The sequence below is a fragment of the Pleurodeles waltl genome, chromosome 3_1, assembly GCF_031143425.1.
Source record: "Pleurodeles waltl isolate 20211129_DDA chromosome 3_1, aPleWal1.hap1.20221129, whole genome shotgun sequence".
NCBI classification, from domain to species: domain Eukaryota; kingdom Metazoa; phylum Chordata; class Amphibia; order Caudata; family Salamandridae; genus Pleurodeles; species Pleurodeles waltl.
In genome coordinates this window covers 1,988,215,405-1,988,235,929 of record NC_090440.1, presented here as the reverse complement: position 1 = coordinate 1,988,235,929, position 20,525 = coordinate 1,988,215,405, and the positions used below count along the sequence as shown (strand labels likewise).

Genomic DNA, 20,525 nt, shown 5'->3' with positions numbered 1-20,525 from the left:
TATGTTTTTTGACTTGATGCCCAACAGGTGCTTACTGTAGGTAAGAAGGGTTTCCACTTTTTCTGTCTGTGTGAGCTGGAAGTGGTTCAGGCAAGACTATACTTTCAGGGATCATTTCTATAGTTTTTAACTGAGGAAATGTGTTCGAAAGTGTCTGGTCTTCGCTAACCACGAGGAAGAGTTGTAGTGTTTTCTTCTGAGCGCGAAGCCAGTGGGCAGTGTTGCATTTGTGCAGCTGCTGTCTGCTATTGATGAACGTTCCTCTCTTCTTTTACGAAGAACTGGAGGAAGGAAACACAAACTGAGTGGTTAGCTTCTTGTTTCAGTTTAAGAGAGTACAGCATTTTAAACTTCTTTTCTTGGATATTTGATGGTTGCCAGATTCTCACTTGACTTGTATTTGCAATCACCTCTTTTGAGCTTTTTGGGGGCTTTCTTTTATAAACTGAGCTTTTCAAACGGTCTTTCTAATCGTAATTTGGTACATTTAAGTAAAGAGGGTCTTTTCAAATGGACCCGGGGAAGGGGAAGATTTACTCACCTTTTACGCAACTCAGCAGGACAACTTGAGGATAAAACGTAGAGAAACAAAGATATTTCTCCTTGTTGCTCCTCAGTTGGGAAGGCGTACGCGTTCCCAGGTTTACTACTCTTAGTAAATCTGGGAATGCATGAAAGAGCATGGGTGGATGCCTAAGATCACCCACTCCCTACCCATGGAACGCCTTCCCGGCAAACAGTAACGCAAGGCAGCGACTTGCGCTGCCATGGGTTACTCTAGATTTATTAAGACATGCAATGCCACGCAAGGTGGCCTTGCGTGGTTTAGTAAACCTCACTGATGCCCTGGTGTTGCCTTACGCTGTGATAACGCAAGCGTTTCATAAATCTGGGCCTCTATGTTTGATCTATTTTTAGAGTTTAGACATCTTCCACACAATTAGTGCCGCTCAGTGGCTTATCGCCCTGTCGAATTGACGTGGGAAAAAGGGGCTTTCTAATGCTAGTTAGTCTTTTTAGACTAAAACCAAGAGTAACACCCTGGTCACAGGTCCTAAAATGTATAAGGCTGTTGAGGATCTTAGACCGATGAGGACAAAGAACGCCGTCTTGGGCATTTGCTAAGGTGTTGCACGGGGACTCGCATAGCACAAAGTAACGTAAGCGTAAAGGATTGCATCTGATTACTTACCATAAAAGCCTGTAGGCGCAGCAGAAAATCATTCAGCTTCCCAGGAACGCTCGCACAACCTCTAGTACATCAAGGGCTAGATGTCTTAGGACATTGGAATTTTTTAAGATTCATTGGGGACAGTGAAGTTGCAACAATCAAATAATGGTTGGAATAAGCCATCTGGTCTAATATTCTAGCAAATGTCGTTTTTTTGGCTTTCCTGTTTAATTTAAAGCATTCTTACCTCATTGAACGAAATGTTGAGCTGTCAGCATAGGCGTCGTTCCTCTGCTGTCACATTAGTTAAATGCCCTGTCCCCTCGCTTTTGTCAATAACTCTCAACAGAAGACGTTTAATGATCCCTTTGGGCCCCTAATAATGTTCTCGTATGCTATATTAGAACACTGCAAGATTGATAGCCTCATGAAGAAAATCGGAATGCCAGCAGCTTTTAAACAGTAGAATAATCCCTGTACCTTGAAAATGGTAAAGCTGCAATGTGTGGAACCCCGGAGGCCGCCATTTTGGAGTTCAAACATGCCCCAATGCCGGGGAAACGAGGTGGGTGGGTTGGCGGCAGAGCGTGAATTGGAGAAGGTTCCGCTCTGGCGGCAGGCCAGTTGAGTGCTTCAAAACTTTGCCTAATCTTGGCTTTATAGGAGCCAGGAGCGTAGCCCGACTGCCTTCCCAGCAATGTCCTTTTTTAAAATAATGAAATAAATAGATAAGTAAATATAAAAACAAAAAACAAAGTAAGACTAAATTGTGGTACCCTCTAGCCTGCTGGAAGAGGGGATGTGGACTGTTTTTCGCCTTCAACTTGAGCCTGTCGTGCTGAAGCAATACTTTAGTTAGCGGCATAGACCACAGCAGCAGTTTTTAAAGTCTGTATCACTTACCATCTGAGAGCTAAGCCAGATGGCAGCAAAAATGCTGTTGTGACATCTTCCTGTGCCACTGGAACAGAGTGGCATAGCGTTATAAAAAGTTTCTGAAGAAAGAAACTGGAACTAGTGGGGCATATTTAAGAGAGGCTTGCACTGCAGTTGCGTGACTTCTAGTGACGCAACAGCGGTCAGACCTTTTAACCATATCTAGGAGATCACGCAAAGCCACTTGGCGTGGCTTTGAATAGTCCCGTAGATAGTGATTAAGGCAAGGCATTGTAAAGCGGTGCGCTGGCTTACTCTGCATTAGGGAGGCGATCCAAGGGCTTTGCAGTGTGTGTTCCAACGCAACACCCATGTTGTTAGACGCATCCCCAAATTTACAGAGCCATGTAAATCTGGGAATGCACCAACACCTTACCCCTCCCCAGGGGAGGGTCAGTGAGGAGAAATATCTTTATTTCTCTTTGTTGTTTCCCCTTTCTATGTGTGCTGCGTTTTGCAGCACGCATAGGAAAAGGGAAAAGCCTCCCAAGATTGTTTTTGTGTAGGAAGGTGCCTCTTCCTTCACAAAAACAATTTTGCCTACAACGCAGACAACCTTGCACTATGGTGCAAGGTTGCCGGCGCTGGCTCTAGGCAGTCAAAATGGCTCCAGCGCAGTGGAAAAGGACAGTATTGCATACATATAACACATTATTGCCCGTTTTCTTTGACACAGGGCACAGCAATGTGACTTGCTGTGCTGCCCTGCGCCAAAATGTCGTAAATCTGCCCCAGTGTTTGTAAGTGTCAGAGAGTTGTTGCAGAAAAGCCCTGATCTGGAAAGGAAGGGCAGAGTTGTATTTATGAAACAACTGTCTTTTGTTGATGGCTGTTCCTTTCTTCATTTGAGGAAGGGCTGGATGACGGATACATTCACTGAAATGTTCGGTTCCTATTCTGAAGAATACTAGGATCAAAATTGTCCCGACAAGGATTCACTCCCCGGTGAACGGAATCTTCTGTACAAGAAAAATAAACCGTGTTTTGGATACTTCTATAATACAGAGATGCCTAAAAGTCATGGGGCCTGGAAAAGCTGCATATGTTCAAAGCGGCTGGTAGGACAAGGTGTTGCTGATGTGAAGGCTTTCTTTGATGTCCAGGTATTCAGAGCTCATCTGAAAGTGGTAGGTTCCGTTGTAACCCGTGGTTCCTGCGGAATGCCATCGCCTTGTAAGGGTCTTACACGTGAACTGGGGGAGAGTTACTTTGTTTGGGGAGACTGATTGAAGACATTGCCATACATTTGATCTGTGGTGCAACTTTTCAAAATGTAAAGGTAGGTTGCTTGCTACACCTTTTGTTTCCATACTTGCAAACCTACCAGGTCGTTTCTCATTCACTAGCAATCAGTATCACGCTTTCGGCACATTGAAAGGTCATAATCTGAACCAAATATTCTGATTGAAAACTGTCTTCCTGCAAAATCCTGTGGAACCTGCCGTTTTGTTTCAAGTTTTCCCCATTTTCCCTTGTGTAAGGCATTGCAGTAGTCCAAATGAGTGCTAATTAATGCTCTGCCTCTTAACATGTAAATCGATTTGCGTCAGGAAGTTGAACATCTCACCAAGATATCTGAGGATGACACTACCAGAGAAATCCATGTCTTGGCTTGAGCTTCAAAATGAAGGCTGTGAACAAGAATAATTCCCAGTGTTTTCACCACCTACACTTTCAGCACAGTATGATGTGAACTCAGAGGGCAAGTGTGTGCTGCTTTACTTGAACAGAGTAAGCGCTCTGGTGATTCTGTCCGATCTCCAGTAAAATTCACCCACTTCGTGCAGTCTGATAATGCGTAGCCATCTTGAAATGGTAATAATTGTCATTTAGTGCAGTGCCGAAAGCTCTGGAAGTAACGGTAGACTGTCTTTTTTGTGAGTTTACCAACTGTTTCTCTTACTTTTTAAACAAGTTAAAATGTGTTTGTTGCGGTAAACGAGAGCAGGAAAGGAAAGTATGGCTGCCGTTTCTTTACCTGTTTGAACTTTAACTTTCATACTGTAGTCCTCTGTCTGTTTCAGGAGCAGCCAACAGGTAACCTGTGTGTGTGTGTGTGTCTGTGTGTGAGACAGGGCCGGGAAAAGGCAGGCTGAATTTGATTGGTGGCTGATTTCTGATATGCAAATTTTTAAAGCATTGTGTCACCCGAGTTCTAGGGAGAACTCTTTCTTGCACAGAAATGCACGCGCATCTGCTGAATGCTATTTTGTGGTCTTATCTATATATTTATATGTTTTTTGACTTGATGCCCAACAGGTGCTTACTGTAGGTAAGAAGGGTTTCCACTTTTTCTGTCTGTGTGAGCTGGAAGTGGTTCAGGCAAGACTATACTTTCAGGGATCATTTCTATAGTTTTTAACTGAGGAAATGTGTTCGAAAGTGTCTGGTCTTCGCTAACCACGAGGAAGAGTTGTAGTGTTTTCTTCTGAGCGCGAAGCCAGTGGGCAGTGTTGCATTTGTGCAGCTGCTGTCTGCTATTGATGAACGTTCCTCTCTTCTTTTACGAAGAACTGGAGGAAGGAAACACAAACTGAGTGGTTAGCTTCTTGTTTCAGTTTAAGAGAGTACAGCATTTTAAACTTCTTTTCTTGGATATTTGATGGTTGCCAGATTCTCACTTGACTTGTATTTGCAATCACCTCTTTTGAGCTTTTTGGGGGCTTTCTTTTATAAACTGAGCTTTTCAAACGGTCTTTCTAATCGTAATTTGGTACATTTAAGTAAAGAGGGTCTTTTCAAATGGACCCGGGGAAGGGGAAGATTTACTCACCTTTTACGCAACTCAGCAGGACAACTTGAGGATAAAACGTAGAGAAACAAAGATATTTCTCCTTGTTGCTCCTCAGTTGGGAAGGCGTACGCGTTCCCAGGTTTACTACTCTTAGTAAATCTGGGAATGCATGAAAGAGCATGGGTGGATGCCTAAGATCACCCACTCCCTACCCATGGAACGCCTTCCCGGCAAACAGTAACGCAAGGCAGCGACTTGCGCTGCCATGGGTTACTCTAGATTTATTAAGACATGCAATGCCACGCAAGGTGGCCTTGCGTGGTTTAGTAAACCTCACTGATGCCCTGGTGTTGCCTTACGCTGTGATAACGCAAGCGTTTCATAAATCTGGGCCTCTATGTTTGATCTATTTTTAGAGTTTAGACATCTTCCACACAATTAGTGCCGCTCAGTGGCTTATCGCCCTGTCGAATTGACGTGGGGAAAAGGGGCTTTCTAATGCTAGTTAGTCTTTTTAGACTAAAACCAAGAGTAACACCCTGGTCACAGGTCCTAAAATGTATAAGGCTGTTGAGGATCTTAGACCGATGAGGACAAAGAACGCCGTCTTGGGCATTTGCTAAGGTGTTGCACGGGGACTCGCATAGCACAAAGTAACGTAAGCGTAAAGGATTGCATCTGATTACTTACCATAAAAGCCTGTAGGCGCAGCAGAAAATCATTCAGCTTCCCAGGAACGCTCGCACAACCTCTAGTACATCAAGGGCTAGATGTCTTAGGACATTGGAATTTTTTAAGATTCATTGGGGACAGTGAAGTTGCAACAATCAAATAATGGTTGGAATAAGCCATCTGGTCTAATATTCTAGCAAATGTCGTTTTTTTGGCTTTCCTGTTTAATTTAAAGCATTCTTACCTCATTGAACGAAATGTTGAGCTGTCAGCATAGGCGTCGTTCCTCTGCTGTCACATTAGTTAAATGCCCTGTCCCCTCGCTTTTGTCAATAACTCTCAACAGAAGACGTTTAATGATCCCTTTGGGCCCCTAATAATGTTCTCGTATGCTATATTAGAACACTGCAAGATTGATAGCCTCATGAAGAAAATCGGAATGCCAGCAGCTTTTAAACAGTAGAATAATCCCTGTACCTTGAAAATGGTAAAGCTGCAATGTGTGGAACCCCGGAGGCCGCCATTTTGGAGTTCAAACATGCCCCAATGCCGGGGAAACGAGGTGGGTGGGTTGGCGGCAGAGCGTGAATTGGAGAAGGTTCCGCTCTGGCGGCAGGCCAGTTGAGTGCTTCAAAACTTTGCCTAATCTTGGCTTTATAGGAGCCAGGAGCGTAGCCCGACTGCCTTCCCAGCAATGTCCTTTTTTAAAATAATGAAATAAATAGATAAGTAAATATAAAAACAAAAAACAAAGTAAGACTAAATTGTGGTACCCTCTAGCCTGCTGGAAGAGGGGATGTGGACTGTTTTTCGCCTTCAACTTGAGCCTGTCGTGCTGAAGCAATACTTTAGTTAGCGGCATAGACCACAGCAGCAGTTTTTAAAGTCTGTATCACTTACCATCTGAGAGCTAAGCCAGATGGCAGCAAAAATGCTGTTGTGACATCTTCCTGTGCCACTGGAACAGAGTGGCATAGCGTTATAAAAAGTTTCTGAAGAAAGAAACTGGAACTAGTGGGGCATATTTAAGAGAGGCTTGCACTGCAGTTGCGTGACTTCTAGTGACGCAACAGCGGTCAGACCTTTTAACCATATCTAGGAGATCACGCAAAGCCACTTGGCGTGGCTTTGAATAGTCCCGTAGATAGTGATTAAGGCAAGGCATTGTAAAGCGGTGCGCTGGCTTACTCTGCATTAGGGAGGCGATCCAAGGGCTTTGCAGTGTGTGTTCCAACGCAACACCCATGTTGTTAGACGCATCCCCAAATTTACAGAGCCATGTAAATCTGGGAATGCACCAACACCTTACCCCTCCCCAGGGGAGGGTCAGTGAGGAGAAATATCTTTATTTCTCTTTGTTGTTTCCCCTTTCTATGTGTGCTGCGTTTTGCAGCACGCATAGGAAAAGGGAAAAGCCTCCCAAGATTGTTTTTGTGTAGGAAGGTGCCTCTTCCTTCACAAAAACAATTTTGCCTACAACGCAGACAACCTTGCACCATGGTGCAAGGTTGCCGGCGCTGGCTCTAGGCAGTCAAAATGGCTCCAGCGCAGTGGAAAAGGACAGTATTGCATACATATAACACATTATTGCCCGTTTTCTTTGACACAGGGCACAGCAATGTGACTTGCTGTGCTGCCCTGCGCCAAAATGTCGTAAATCTGCCCCAGTGTTTGTAAGTGTCAGAGAGTTGTTGCAGAAAAGCCCTGATCTGGAAAGGAAGGGCAGAGTTGTATTTATGAAACAACTGTCTTTTGTTGATGGCTGTTCCTTTCTTCATTTGAGGAAGGGCTGGATGACGGATACATTCACTGAAATGTTCGGTTCCTATTCTGAAGAATACTAGGATCAAAATTGTCCCGACAAGGATTCACTCCCCGGTGAACGGAATCTTCTGTACAAGAAAAATAAACCGTGTTTTGGATACTTCTATAATACAGAGATGCCTAAAAGTCATGGGGCCTGGAAAAGCTGCATATGTTCAAAGCGGCTGGTAGGACAAGGTGTTGCTGATGTGAAGGCTTTCTTTGATGTCAGGTATTCAGAGCTCATCTGAAAGTGGTAGGTTCCGTTGTAACCCGTGGTTCCTGCGGAATGCCATCGCCTTGTAAGGGTCTTACACGTGAACTGGGGGAGAGTTACTTTGTTTGGGGAGACTGATTGAAGACATTGCCATACATTTGATCTGTGGTGCAACTTTTCAAAATGTAAAGGTAGGTTGCTTGCTACACCTTTTGTTTCCATACTTGCAAACCTACCAGGTCGTTTCTCATTCACTAGCAATCAGTATCACGCTTTCGGCACATTGAAAGGTCATAATCTGAACCAAATATTCTGATTGAAAACTGTCTTCCTGCAAAATCCTGTGGAACCTGCCGTTTTGTTTCAAGTTTTCCCCATTTTCCCTTGTGTAAGGCATTGCAGTAGTCCAAATGAGTGCTAATTAATGCTCTGCCTCTTAACATGTAAATCGATTTGCGTCAGGAAGTTGAACATCTCACCAAGATATCTGAGGATGACACTACCAGAGAAATCCATGTCTTGGCTTGAGCTTCAAAATGAAGGCTGTGAACAAGAATAATTCCCAGTGTTTTCACCACCTACACTTTCAGCACAGTATGATGTGAACTCAGAGGGCAAGTGTGTGCTGCTTTACTTGAACAGAGTAAGCGCTCTGGTGATTCTGTCCGATCTCCAGTAAAATTCACCCACTTCGTGCAGTCTGATAATGCGTAGCCATCTTGAAATGGTAATAATTGTCATTTAGTGCAGTGCCGAAAGCTCTGGAAGTAACGGTAGACTGTCTTTTTTGTGAGTTTACCAACTGTTTCTCTTACTTTTTAAACAAGTTAAAATGTGTTTGTTGCGGTAAACGAGAGCAGGAAAGGAAAGTATGGCTGCCGTTTCTTTACCTGTTTGAACTTTAACTTTCATACTGTAGTCCTCTGTCTGTTTCAGGAGCAGCCAACAGGTAACCTGTGTGTGTGTGTGTGTCTGTGTGTGAGACAGGGCCGGGAAAAGGCAGGCTGAATTTGATTGGTGGCTGATTTCTGATATGCAAATTTTTAAAGCATTGTGTCACCCGAGTTCTAGGGAGAACTCTTTCTTGCACAGAAATGCACGCGCATCTGCTGAATGCTATTTTGTGGTCTTATCTATATATTTATATGTTTTTTGACTTGATGCCCAACAGGTGCTTACTGTAGGTAAGAAGGGTTTCCACTTTTTCTGCCTGTGTGAGCTGGAAGTGGTTCAGGCAAGACTATACTTTCAGGGATCATTTCTATAGTTTTTAACTGAGGAAATGTGTTCGAAAGTGTCTGGTCTTCGCTAACCACGAGGAAGAGTTGTAGTGTTTTCTTCTGAGCGGGAAGCCAGTGGACAGTGTTGCATTTGTGCAGCTGCTGTCTGCTATTGATGAACGTTCCTCTCTTCTTTTACGAAGAACTGGAGGAAGGAAACACAAACTGAGTGGTTAGCTTCTTGTTTCAGTTTAAGAGAGTACAGCATTTTAAACTTCTTTTCTTGGATATTTGATGGTTGCCAGATTCTCACTTGACTTGTATTTGCAATCACCTCTTTTGAGCTTTTTGGGGGCTTTCTTTTATAAACTGAGCTTTTCAAACGGTCTTTCTAATCGTAATTTGGTACATTTAAGTAAAGAGGGTCTTTTCAAATGGACCCGGGGAAGGGGAAGATTTACTCACCTTTTACGCAACTCAGCAGGACAACTTGAGGATAAAACGTAGAGAAACAAAGATATTTCTCCTTGTTGCTCCTCAGTTGGGAAGGCGTACGCGTTCCCAGGTTTACTACTCTTAGTAAATCTGGGAATGCATGAAAGAGCATGGGTGGATGCCTAAGATCACCCACTCCCTACCCATGGAACGCCTTCCCGGCAAACAGTAACGCAAGGCAGCGACTTGCGCTGCCATGGGTTACTCTAGATTTATTAAGACATGCAATGCCACGCAAGGTGGCCTTGCGTGGTTTAGTAAACCTCACTGATGCCCTGGTGTTGCCTTACGCTGTGATAACGCAAGCGTTTCATAAATCTGGGCCTCTATGTTTGATCTATTTTTAGAGTTTAGACATCTTCCACACAATTAGTGCCGCTCAGTGGCTTATCGCCCTGTCGAATTGACGTGGGAAAAAGGGGCTTTCTAATGCTAGTTAGTCTTTTTAGACTAAAACCAAGAGTAACACCCTGGTCACAGGTCCTAAAATGTATAAGGCTGTTGAGGATCTTAGACCGATGAGGACAAAGAACGCCGTCTTGGGCATTTGCTAAGGTGTTGCACGGGGACTCGCATAGCACAAAGTAACGTAAGCATAAAGGATTGCATCTGATTACTTACCATAAAAGCCTGTAGGCGCAGCAGAAAATCATTCAGCTTCCCAGGAACGCTCGCACAACCTCTAGTACATCAAGGGCTAGATGTCTTAGGACATTGGAATTTTTTAAGATTCATTGGGGACAGTGAAGTTGCAACAATCAAATAATGGTTGGAATAAGCCATCTGGTCTAATATTCTAGCAAATGTCGTTTTTTTGGCTTTCCTGTTTAATTTAAAGCATTCTTACCTCATTGAACGAAATGTTGAGCTGTCAGCATAGGCGTCGTTCCTCTGCTGTCACATTAGTTAAATGCCCTGTCCCCTCGCTTTTGTCAATAACTCTCAACAGAAGACGTTTAATGATCCCTTTGGGCCCCTAATAATGTTCTCGTATGCTATATTAGAACACTGCAAGATTGATAGCCTCATGAAGAAAATCGGAATGCCAGCAGCTTTTAAACAGTAGAATAATCCCTGTACCTTGAAAATGGTAAAGCTGCAATGTGTGGAACCCCGGAGGCCGCCATTTTGGAGTTCAAACATGCCCCAATGCCGGGGAAACGAGGTGGGTGGGTTGGCGGCAGAGCGTGAATTGGAGAAGGTTCCGCTCTGGCGGCAGGCCAGTTGAGTGCTTCAAAACTTTGCCTAATCTTGGCTTTATAGGAGCCAGGAGCGTAGCCCGACTGCCTTCCCAGCAATGTCCTTTTTTAAAATAATGAAATAAATAGATAAGTAAATATAAAAACAAAAAACAAAGTAAGACTAAATTGTGGTACCCTCTAGCCTGCTGGAAGAGGGGATGTGGACTGTTTTTCGCCTTCAACTTGAGCCTGTCGTGCTGAAGCAATACTTTAGTTAGCGGCATAGACCACAGCAGCAGTTTTTAAAGTCTGTATCACTTACCATCTGAGAGCTAAGCCAGATGGCAGCAAAAATGCTGTTGTGACATCTTCCTGTGCCACTGGAACAGAGTGGCATAGCGTTATAAAAAGTTTCTGAAGAAAGAAACTGGAACTAGTGGGGCATATTTAAGAGAGGCTTGCACTGCAGTTGCGTGACTTCTAGTGACGCAACAGCGGTCAGACCTTTTAACCATATCTAGGAGATCACGCAAAGCCACTTGGCGTGGCTTTGAATAGTCCCGTAGATAGTGATTAAGGCAAGGCATTGTAAAGCGGTGCGCTGGCTTACTCTGCATTAGGGAGGCGATCCAAGGGCTTTGCAGTGTGTGTTCCAACGCAACACCCATATTGTTAGACGCATCCCCAAATTTACAGAGCCATGTAAATCTGGGAATGCACCAACACCTTACCCCTCCCCAGGGGAGGGTCAGTGAGGAGAAATATCTTTATTTCTCTTTGTTGTTTCCCCTTTCTATGTGTGCTGCGTTTTGCAGCACGCATAGGAAAAGGGAAAAGCCTCCCAAGATTGTTTTTGTGTAGGAAGGTGCCTCTTCCTTCACAAAAACAATTTTGCCTACAACGCAGACAACCTTGCACCATGGTGCAAGGTTGCCGGCGCTGGCTCTAGGCAGTCAAAATGGCTCCAGCGCAGTGGAAAAGGACAGTATTGCATACATATAACACATTATTGCCCGTTTTCTTTGACACAGGGCACAGCAATGTGACTTGCTGTGCTGCCCTGCGCCAAAATTTCGTAAATCTGCCCCAGTGTTTGTAAGTGTCAGAGAGTTGTTGCAGAAAAGCCCTGATCTGGAAAGGAAGGGCAGAGTTGTATTTATGAAACAACTGTCTTTTGTTGATGGCTGTTCCTTTCTTCATTTGAGGAAGGGCTGGATGACGGATACATTCACTGAAATGTTCGGTTCCTATTCTGAAGAATACTAGGATCAAAATTGTCCCGACAAGGATTCACTCCCCGGTGAACGGAATCTTCTGTACAAGAAAAATAAACCGTGTTTTGGATACTTCTATAATACAGAGATGCCTAAAAGTCATGGGGCCTGGAAAAGCTGCATATGTTCAAAGCGGCTGGTAGGACAAGGTGTTGCTGATGTGAAGGCTTTCTTTGATGTCCAGGTATTCAGAGCTCATCTGAAAGTGGTAGGTTCCGTTGTAACCCGTGGTTCCTGCGGAATGCCATCGCCTTGTAAGGGTCTTACACGTGAACTGGGGGAGAGTTACTTTGTTTGGGGAGACTGATTGAAGACATTGCCATACATTTGATCTGTGGTGCAACTTTTCAAAATGTAAAGGTAGGTTGCTTGCTACACCTTTTGTTTCCATACTTGCAAACCTACCAGGTCGTTTCTCATTCACTAGCAATCAGTATCACGCTTTCGGCACATTGAAAGGTCATAATCTGAACCAAATATTCTGATTGAAAACTGTCTTCCTGCAAAATCCTGTGGAACCTGCCGTTTTGTTTCAAGTTTTCCCCATTTTCCCTTGTGTAAGGCATTGCAGTAGTCCAAATGAGTGCTAATTAATGCTCTGCCTCTTAACATGTAAATCGATTTGCGTCAGGAAGTTGAACATCTCACCAAGATATCTGAGGATGAAACTACCAGAGAAATCCATGTCTTGGCTTGAGCTTCAAAATGAAGGCTGTGAACAAGAATAATTCCCAGTGTTTTCACCACCTACACTTTCAGCACAGTATGATGTGAACTCAGAGGGCAAGTGTGTGCTGCTTTACTTGAACAGAGTAAGCGCTCTGGTGATTCTGTCCGATCTCCAGTAAAATTCACCCACTTCGTGCAGTCTGATAATGCGTAGCCATCTTGAAATGGTAATAATTGTCATTTAGTGCAGTGCCGAAAGCTCTGGAAGTAACGGTAGACTGTCTTTTTTGTGAGTTTACCAACTGTTTCTCTTACTTTTTAAACAAGTTAAAATGTGTTTGTTGCGGTAAACGAGAGCAGGAAAGGAAAGTATGGCTGCCGTTTCTTTACCTGTTTGAACTTTAACTTTCATACTGTAGTCCTCTGTCTGTTTCAGGAGCAGCCAACAGGTAACCTGTGTGTGTGTGTGTGTCTGTGTGTGAGACAGGGCCGGGAAAAGGCAGGCTGAATTTGATTGGTGGCTGATTTCTGATATGCAAATTTTTAAAGCATTGTGTCACCCGAGTTCTAGGGAGAACTCTTTCTTGCACAGAAATGCACGCGCATCTGCTGAATGCTATTTTGTGGTCTTATCTATATATTTATATGTTTTTTGACTTGATGCTCAACAGGTGCTTACTGTAGGTAAGAAGGGTTTCCACTTTTTCTGCCTGTGTGAGCTGGAAGTGGTTCAGGCAAGACTATACTTTCAGGGATCATTTCTATAGTTTTTAACTGAGGAAATGTGTTCGAAAGTGTCTGGTCTTCGCTAACCACGAGGAAGAGTTGTAGTGTTTTCTTCTGAGCGCGAAGCCAGTGGACAGTGTTGCATTTGTGCAGCTGCTGTCTGCTATTGATGAACGTTCCTCTCTTCTTTTACGAAGAACTGGAGGAAGGAAACACAAACTGAGTGGTTAGCTTCTTGTTTCAGTTTAAGAGAGTACAGCATTTTAAACTTCTTTTCTTGGATATTTGATGGTTGCCAGATTCTCACTTGACTTGTATTTGCAATCACCTCTTTTGAGCTTTTTGGGGGCTTTCTTTTATAAACTGAGCTTTTCAAACGGTCTTTCTAATCGTAATTTGGTACATTTAAGTAAAGAGGGTCTTTTCAAATGGACCCGGGGAAGGGGAAGATTTACTCACCTTTTACGCAACTCAGCAGGACAACTTGAGGATAAAACGTAGAGAAACAAAGATATTTCTCCTTGTTGCTCCTCAGTTGGGAAGGCGTACGCGTTCCCAGGTTTACTACTCTTAGTAAATCTGGGAATGCATGAAAGAGCATGGGTGGATGCCTAAGATCACCCACTCCCTACCCATGGAACGCCTTCCCGGCAAACAGTAACGCAAGGCAGCGACTTGCGCTGCCATGGGTTACTCTAGATTTATTAAGACATGCAATGCCACGCAAGGTGGCCTTGCGTGGTTTAGTAAACCTCACTGATGCCCTGGTGTTGCCTTACGCTGTGATAACGCAAGCGTTTCATAAATCTGGGCCTCTATGTTTGATCTATTTTTAGAGTTTAGACATCTTCCACACAATTAGTGCCGCTCAGTGGCTTATCGCCCTGTCGAATTGACGTGGGAAAAAGGGGCTTTCTAATGCTAGTTAGTCTTTTTAGACTAAAACCAAGAGTAACACCCTGGTCACAGGTCCTAAAATGTATAAGGCTGTTGAGGATCTTAGACCGATGAGGACAAAGAACGCCGTCTTGGGCATTTGCTAAGGTGTTGCACGGGGACTCGCATAGCACAAAGTAACGTAAGCGTAAAGGATTGCATCTGATTACTTACCATAAAAGCCTGTAGGCGCAGCAGAAAATCATTCAGCTTCCCAGGAACGCTCGCACAACCTCTAGTACATCAAGGGCTAGATGTCTTAGGACATTGGAATTTTTTAAGATTCATTGGGGACAGTGAAGTTGCAACAATCAAATAATGGTTGGAATAAGCCATCTGGTCTAATATTCTAGCAAATGTCGTTTTTTTGGCTTTCCTGTTTAATTTAAAGCATTCTTACCTCATTGAACGAAATGTTGAGCTGTCAGCATAGGCGTCGTTCCTCTGCTGTCACATTAGTTAAATGCCCTGTCCCCTCGCTTTTGTCAATAACTCTCAACAGAAGACGTTTAATGATCCCTTTGGGCCCCTAATAATGTTCTCGTATGCTATATTAGAACACTGCAAGATTGATAGCCTCATGAAGAAAATCGGAATGCCAGCAGCTTTTAAACAGTAGAATAATCCCTGTACCTTGAAAATGGTAAAGCTGCAATGTGTGGAACCCCGGAGGCCGCCATTTTGGAGTTCAAACATGCCCCAATGCCGGGGAAACGAGGTGGGTGGGTTGGCGGCAGAGCGTGAATTGGAGAAGGTTCCGCTCTGGCGGCAGGCCAGTTGAGTGCTTCAAAACTTTGCCTAATCTTGGCTTTATAGGAGCCAGGAGCGTAGCCCGACTGCCTTCCCAGCAATGTCCTTTTTTAAAATAATGAAATAAATAGATAAGTAAATATAAAAACAAAAAACAAAGTAAGACTAAATTGTGGTACCCTCTAGCCTGCTGGAAGAGGGGATGTGGACTGTTTTTCGCCTTCAACTTGAGCCTGTCGTGCTGAAGCAATACTTTAGTTAGCGGCATAGACCACAGCAGCAGTTTTTAAAGTCTGTATCACTTACCATCTGAGAGCTAAGCCAGATGGCAGCAAAAATGCTGTTGTGACATCTTCCTGTGCCACTGGAACAGAGTGGCATAGCGTTATAAAAAGTTTCTGAAGAAAGAAACTGGAACTAGTGGGGCATATTTAAGAGAGGCTTGCACTGCAGTTGCGTGACTTCTAGTGACGCAACAGCGGTCAGACCTTTTAACCATATCTAGGAGATCACGCAAAGCCACTTGGCGTGGCTTTGAATAGTCCCGTAGATAGTGATTAAGGCAAGGCATTGTAAAGCGGTGCGCTGGCTTACTCTGCATTAGGGAGGCGATCCAAGGGCTTTGCAGTGTGTGTTCCAACGCAACACCCATGTTGTTAGACGCATCCCCAAATTTACAGAGCCATGTAAATCTGGGAATGCACCAACACCTTACCCCTCCCCAGGGGAGGGTCAGTGAGGAGAAATATCTTTATTTCTCTTTGTTGTTTCCCCTTTCTATGTGTGCTGCGTTTTGCAGCACGCATAGGAAAAGGGAAAAGCCTCCCAAGATTGTTTTTGTGTAGGAAGGTGCCTCTTCCTTCACAAAAACAATTTTGCCTACAACGCAGACAACCTTGCACCATGGTGCAAGGTTGCCGGCGCTGGCTCTAGGCAGTCAAAATGGCTCCAGCGCAGTGGAAAAGGACAGTATTGCATACATATAACACATTATTGCCCGTTTTCTTTGACACAGGGCACAGCAATGTGACTTGCTGTGCTGCCCTGCGCCAAAATGTCGTAAATCTGCCCCAGTGTTTGTAAGTGTCAGAGAGTTGTTGCAGAAAAGCCCTGATCTGGAAAGGAAGGGCAGAGTTGTATTTATGAAACAACTGTCTTTTGTTGATGGCTGTTCCTTTCTTCATTTGAGGAAGGGCTGGATGACGGATACATTCACTGAAATGTTCGGTTCCTATTCTGAAGAATACTAGGATCAAAATTGTCCCGACAAGGATTCACTCCCCGGTGAACGGAATCTTCTGTACAAGAAAAATAAACCGTGTTTTGGATACTTCTATAATACAGAGATGCCTAAAAGTCATGGGGCCTGGAAAAGCTGCATATGTTCAAAGCGGCTGGTAGGACAAGGTGTTGCTGATGTGAAGGCTTTCTTTGATGTCCAGGTATTCAGAGCTCATCTGAAAGTGGTAGGTTCCGTTGTAACCCGTGGTTCCTGCGGAATGCCATCGCCTTGTAAGGGTCTTACACGTGAACTGGGGGAGAGTTACTTTGTTTGGGGAGACTGATTGAAGACATTGCCATACATTTGATCTGTGGTGCAACTTTTCAAAATGTAAAGGTAGGTTGCTTGCTACACCTTTTGTTTCCATACTTGCAAACCTACCAGGTCGTTTCTCATTCACTAGCAATCAGTATCACGCTTTCGGCACATTGAAAGGTCATAATCTGAACCAAATATTCTGATTGAAAACTGTCTTCCTGCAAAATCCTGTGGAACCTGCCGTTTTGTTTCAAGTTTTCCCCATTTTCCCTTGTGTAAGGCATTGCAGTAGTCCAAATGAGTGCTAATTAATGCTCTGCCTCTTAACATGTAAATCGATTTGCGTCAGGAAGTTGAACATCTCACCAAGATATCTGAGGATGACACTACCAGAGAAATCCATGTCTTGGCTTGAGCTTCAAAATGAAGGCTGTGAACAAGAATAATTCCCAGTGTTTTCACCACCTACACTTTCAGCACAGTATGATGTGAACTCAGAGGGCAAGTGTGTGCTGCTTTACTTGAACAGAGTAAGCGCTCTGGTGATTCTGTCCGATCTCCAGTAAAATTCACCCACTTCGTGCAGTCTGATAATGCGTAGCCATCTTGAAATGGTAATAATTGTCATTTAGTGCAGTGCCGAAAGCTCTGGAAGTAACGGTAGACTGTCTTTTTTGTGAGTTTACCAACTGTTTCTCTTACTTTTTAAACAAGTTAAAATGTGTTTGTTGCGGTAAACGAGAGCAGGAAAGGAAAGTATGGCTGCCGTTTCTTTACCTGTTTGAACTTTAACTTTCATACTGTAGTCCTCTGTCTGTTTCAGGAGCAGCCAACAGGTAACCTGTGTGTGTGTGTGTGTCTGTGTGTGAGACAGGGCCGGGAAAAGGCAGGCTGAATTTGATTGGTGGCTGATTTCTGATATGCAAATTTTTAAAGCATTGTGTCACCCGAGTTCTAGGGAGAACTCTTTCTTGCACAGAAATGCACGCGCATCTGCTGAATGCTATTTTGTGGTCTTATCTATATATTTATATGTTTTTTGACTTGATGCCCAACAGGTGCTTACTGTAGGTAAGAAGGGTTTCCACTTTTTCTGTCTGTGTGAGCTGGAAGTGGTTCAGGCAAGACTATACTTTCAGGGATCATTTCTATAGTTTTTAACTGAGGAAATGTGTTCGAAAGTGTCTGGTCTTCGCTAACCACGAGGAAGAGTTGTAGTGTTTTCTTCTGAGCGCGAAGCCAGTGGGCAGTGTTGCATTTGTGCAGCAGCTGTCTGCTATTGATGAACGTTCCTCTCTTCTTTTACGAAGAACTGGAGGAAGGAAACACAAACTGAGTGGTTAGCTTCTTGTTTCAGTTTAAGAGAGTACAGCATTTTAAACTTCTTTTCTTGGATATTTGATGGTTGCCAGATTCTCACTTGACTTGTATTTGCAATCACCTCTTTTGAGCTTTTTGGGGGCTTTCTTTTATAAACTGAGCTTTTCAAACGGTCTTTCTAATCGTAATTTGGTACATTTAAGTAAAGAGGGTCTTTTCAAATGGACCCGGGGAAGGGGAAGATTTACTCACCTTTTACGCAACTCAGCAGGACAACTTGAGGATAAAACGTAGAGAAACAAAGATATTTCTCCTTGTTGCTCCTCAGTTGGGAAGGCGTACGCGTTCCCAGGTTTACTACTCTTAGTAAATCTGGGAATGCATGAAAGAGCATGGGTGGATGCCTAAGATCACCCACTCCCTACCCATGGAACGCCTTCCCGGCAAACAGTAACGCAAGGCAGCGACTTGCGCTGCCATGGGTTACTCTAGATTTATTAAGACATGCAATGCCACGCAAGGTGGCCTTGCGTGGTTTAGTAAACCTCACTGATGCCCTGGTGTTGCCTTACGCTGTGATAACGCAAGCGTTTCATAAATCTGGGCCTCTATGTTTGATCTATTTTTAGAGTTTAGACATCTTCCACACAATTAGTGCCGCTCAGTGGCTTATCGCCCTGTCGAATTGACGTGGGAAAAAGGGGCTTTCTAATGCTAGTTAGTCTTTTTAGACTAAAACCAAGAGTAACACCCTGGTCACAGGTCCTAAAATGTATAAGGCTGTTGAGGATCTTAGACCGATGAGGACAAAGAACGCCGTCTTGGGCATTTGCTAAGGTGTTGCACGGGGACTCGCATAGCACAAAGTAACGTAAGCGTAAAGGATTGCATCTGATTACTTACCATAAAAGCCTGTAGGCGCAGCAGAAAATCATTCAGCTTCCCAGGAACGCTCGCACAACCTCTAGTACATCAAGGGCTAGATGTCTTAGGACATTGGAATTTTTTAAGATTCATTGGGGACAGTGAAGTTGCAACAATCAAATAATGGTTGGAATAAGCCATCTGGTCTAATATTCTAGCAAATGTCGTTTTTTTGGCTTTCCTGTTTAATTTAAAGCATTCTTACCTCATTGAACGAAATGTTGAGCTGTCAGCATAGGCGTCGTTCCTCTGCTGTCACATTAGTTAAATGCCCTGTCCCCTCGCTTTTGTCAATAACTCTCAACAGAAGACGTTTAATGATCCCTTTGGGCCCCTAATAATGTTCTCGTATGCTATATTAGAACACTGCAAGATTGATAGCCTCATGAAGAAAATCGGAATGCCAGCAGCTTTTAAACAGTAGAATAATCCCTGTACCTTGAAAATGGTAAAGCTGCAATGTGTGGAACCCCGGAGGCCGCCATTTTGGAGTTCAAACATGCCCCAATGCCGGGGAAACGAGGTGGGTGGGTTGGCGGCAGAGCGTGAATTGGAGAAGGTTCCGCTCTGGCGGCAGGCCAGTTGAGTGCTTCAAAACTTTGCCTAATCTTGGCTTTATAGGAGCCAGGAGCGTAGCCCGACTGCCTTCCCAGCAATGTCCTTTTTTAAAATAATGAAATAAATAGATAAGTAAATATAAAAACAAAAAACAAAGTAAGACTAAATTGTGGTACCCTCTAGCCTGCTGGAAGAGGGGATGTGGACTGTTTTTCGCCTTCAACTTGAGCCTGTCGTGCTGAAGCAATACTTTAGTTAGCGGCATAGACCACAGCAGCAGTTTTTAAAGTCTGTATCACTTACCATCTGAGAGCTAAGCCAGATGGCAGCAAAAATGCTGTTGTGACATCTTCCTGTGCCACTGGAACAGAGTGGCATAGCGTTATAAAAAGTTTCTGAAGAAAGAAACTGGAACTAGTGGGGCATATTTAAGAGAGGCTTGCACTGCAGTTGCGTGACTTCTAGTGACGCAACAGCGGTCAGACCTTTTAACCATATCTAGGAGATCACGCAAAGCCACTTGGCGTGGCTTTGAATAGTCCCGTAGATAGTGATTAAGGCAAGGCATTGTAAAGCGGTGCGCTGGCTTACTCTGCATTAGGGAGGCGATCCAAGGGCTTTGCAGTGTGTGTTCCAACGCAACACCCATATTGTTAGACGCATCCCCAAATTTACAGAGCCATGTAAATCTGGGAATGCACCAACACCTTACCCCTCCCCAGGGGAGGGTCAGTGAGGAGAAATATCTTTATTTCTCTTTGTTGTTTCCCCTTTCTATGTGTGCTGCGTTTTGCAGCACGCATAGGAAAAGGGAAAAGCCTCCCAAGATTGTTTTTGTGTAGGAAGGTGCCTCTTCTTTCACAAAAACAATTTTGCCTACAACGCAGACAACCTTGCACCATGGTGCAAGGTTGCCGGCGCTGGCTCTAGGCAGTCAAAATGGCTCCAGCGCAGTGGAAAAGGACAGTATTGCATACATATAACACATTATTGCCCGTTTTCTTTGACACAGGGCACAGCAATGTGACTTGCTGTGCTGCCCTGCGCCAAATATCGTAAATCTGCCCCAGTGTTTGTAAGTGTCAGAGAGTTGTTGCAGAAAAGCCCTGATCTGGAAAGGAAGGGCAGAGTTGTATTTATGAAACAACTGTCTTTTGTTGATGGCTGTTCCTTTCTTCATTTGAGGAAGGGCTGGATGACGGATACATTCACTGAAATGTTCGGTTCCTATTCTGAAGAATACTAGGATCAAAATTGTCCCGACAAGGATTCACTCCCCGGTGAACGGAATCTTCTGTACAAGAAAAATAAACCGTGTTTTGGATACTTCTATAATACAGAGATGCCTAAAAGTCATGGGGCCTGGAAAAGCTGCATATGTTCAAAGCGGCTGGTAGGA

The 20,525-nt window shown here is 44.0% G+C and overlaps 5 non-coding genes across 5 annotated transcripts; all 5 read left to right on the top strand.

Annotated features, from left to right (window-relative positions):
• Positions 1 to 92: 92 nt before the first annotated feature.
• On the top strand, positions 93 to 310 carry LOC138286120 (small nucleolar RNA U3). Its single transcript, XR_011201814.1, has one exon. It is a non-coding gene; the product is annotated as a small nucleolar RNA U3 (small nucleolar RNA).
• A 4,121-nt stretch (positions 311 to 4,431) lies between these two features.
• On the top strand, positions 4,432 to 4,649 carry LOC138286119 (small nucleolar RNA U3). The gene has a single exon (XR_011201813.1). It is a non-coding gene; the product is annotated as a small nucleolar RNA U3 (small nucleolar RNA).
• Positions 4,650 to 8,769: 4,120 nt separating this feature from the next.
• LOC138286111 (small nucleolar RNA U3) lies at positions 8,770 to 8,987 on the top strand. Its single transcript, XR_011201805.1, has one exon. It is a non-coding gene; the product is annotated as a small nucleolar RNA U3 (small nucleolar RNA).
• A 4,121-nt stretch (positions 8,988 to 13,108) lies between these two features.
• Positions 13,109 to 13,326, top strand: LOC138286054 (small nucleolar RNA U3). Its single transcript, XR_011201750.1, has one exon. It is a non-coding gene; the product is annotated as a small nucleolar RNA U3 (small nucleolar RNA).
• A 4,121-nt stretch (positions 13,327 to 17,447) lies between these two features.
• On the top strand, positions 17,448 to 17,665 carry LOC138286131 (small nucleolar RNA U3). Its single transcript, XR_011201825.1, has one exon. It is a non-coding gene; the product is annotated as a small nucleolar RNA U3 (small nucleolar RNA).
• The last annotated feature ends 2,860 nt before the right edge of the window (positions 17,666 to 20,525 follow it).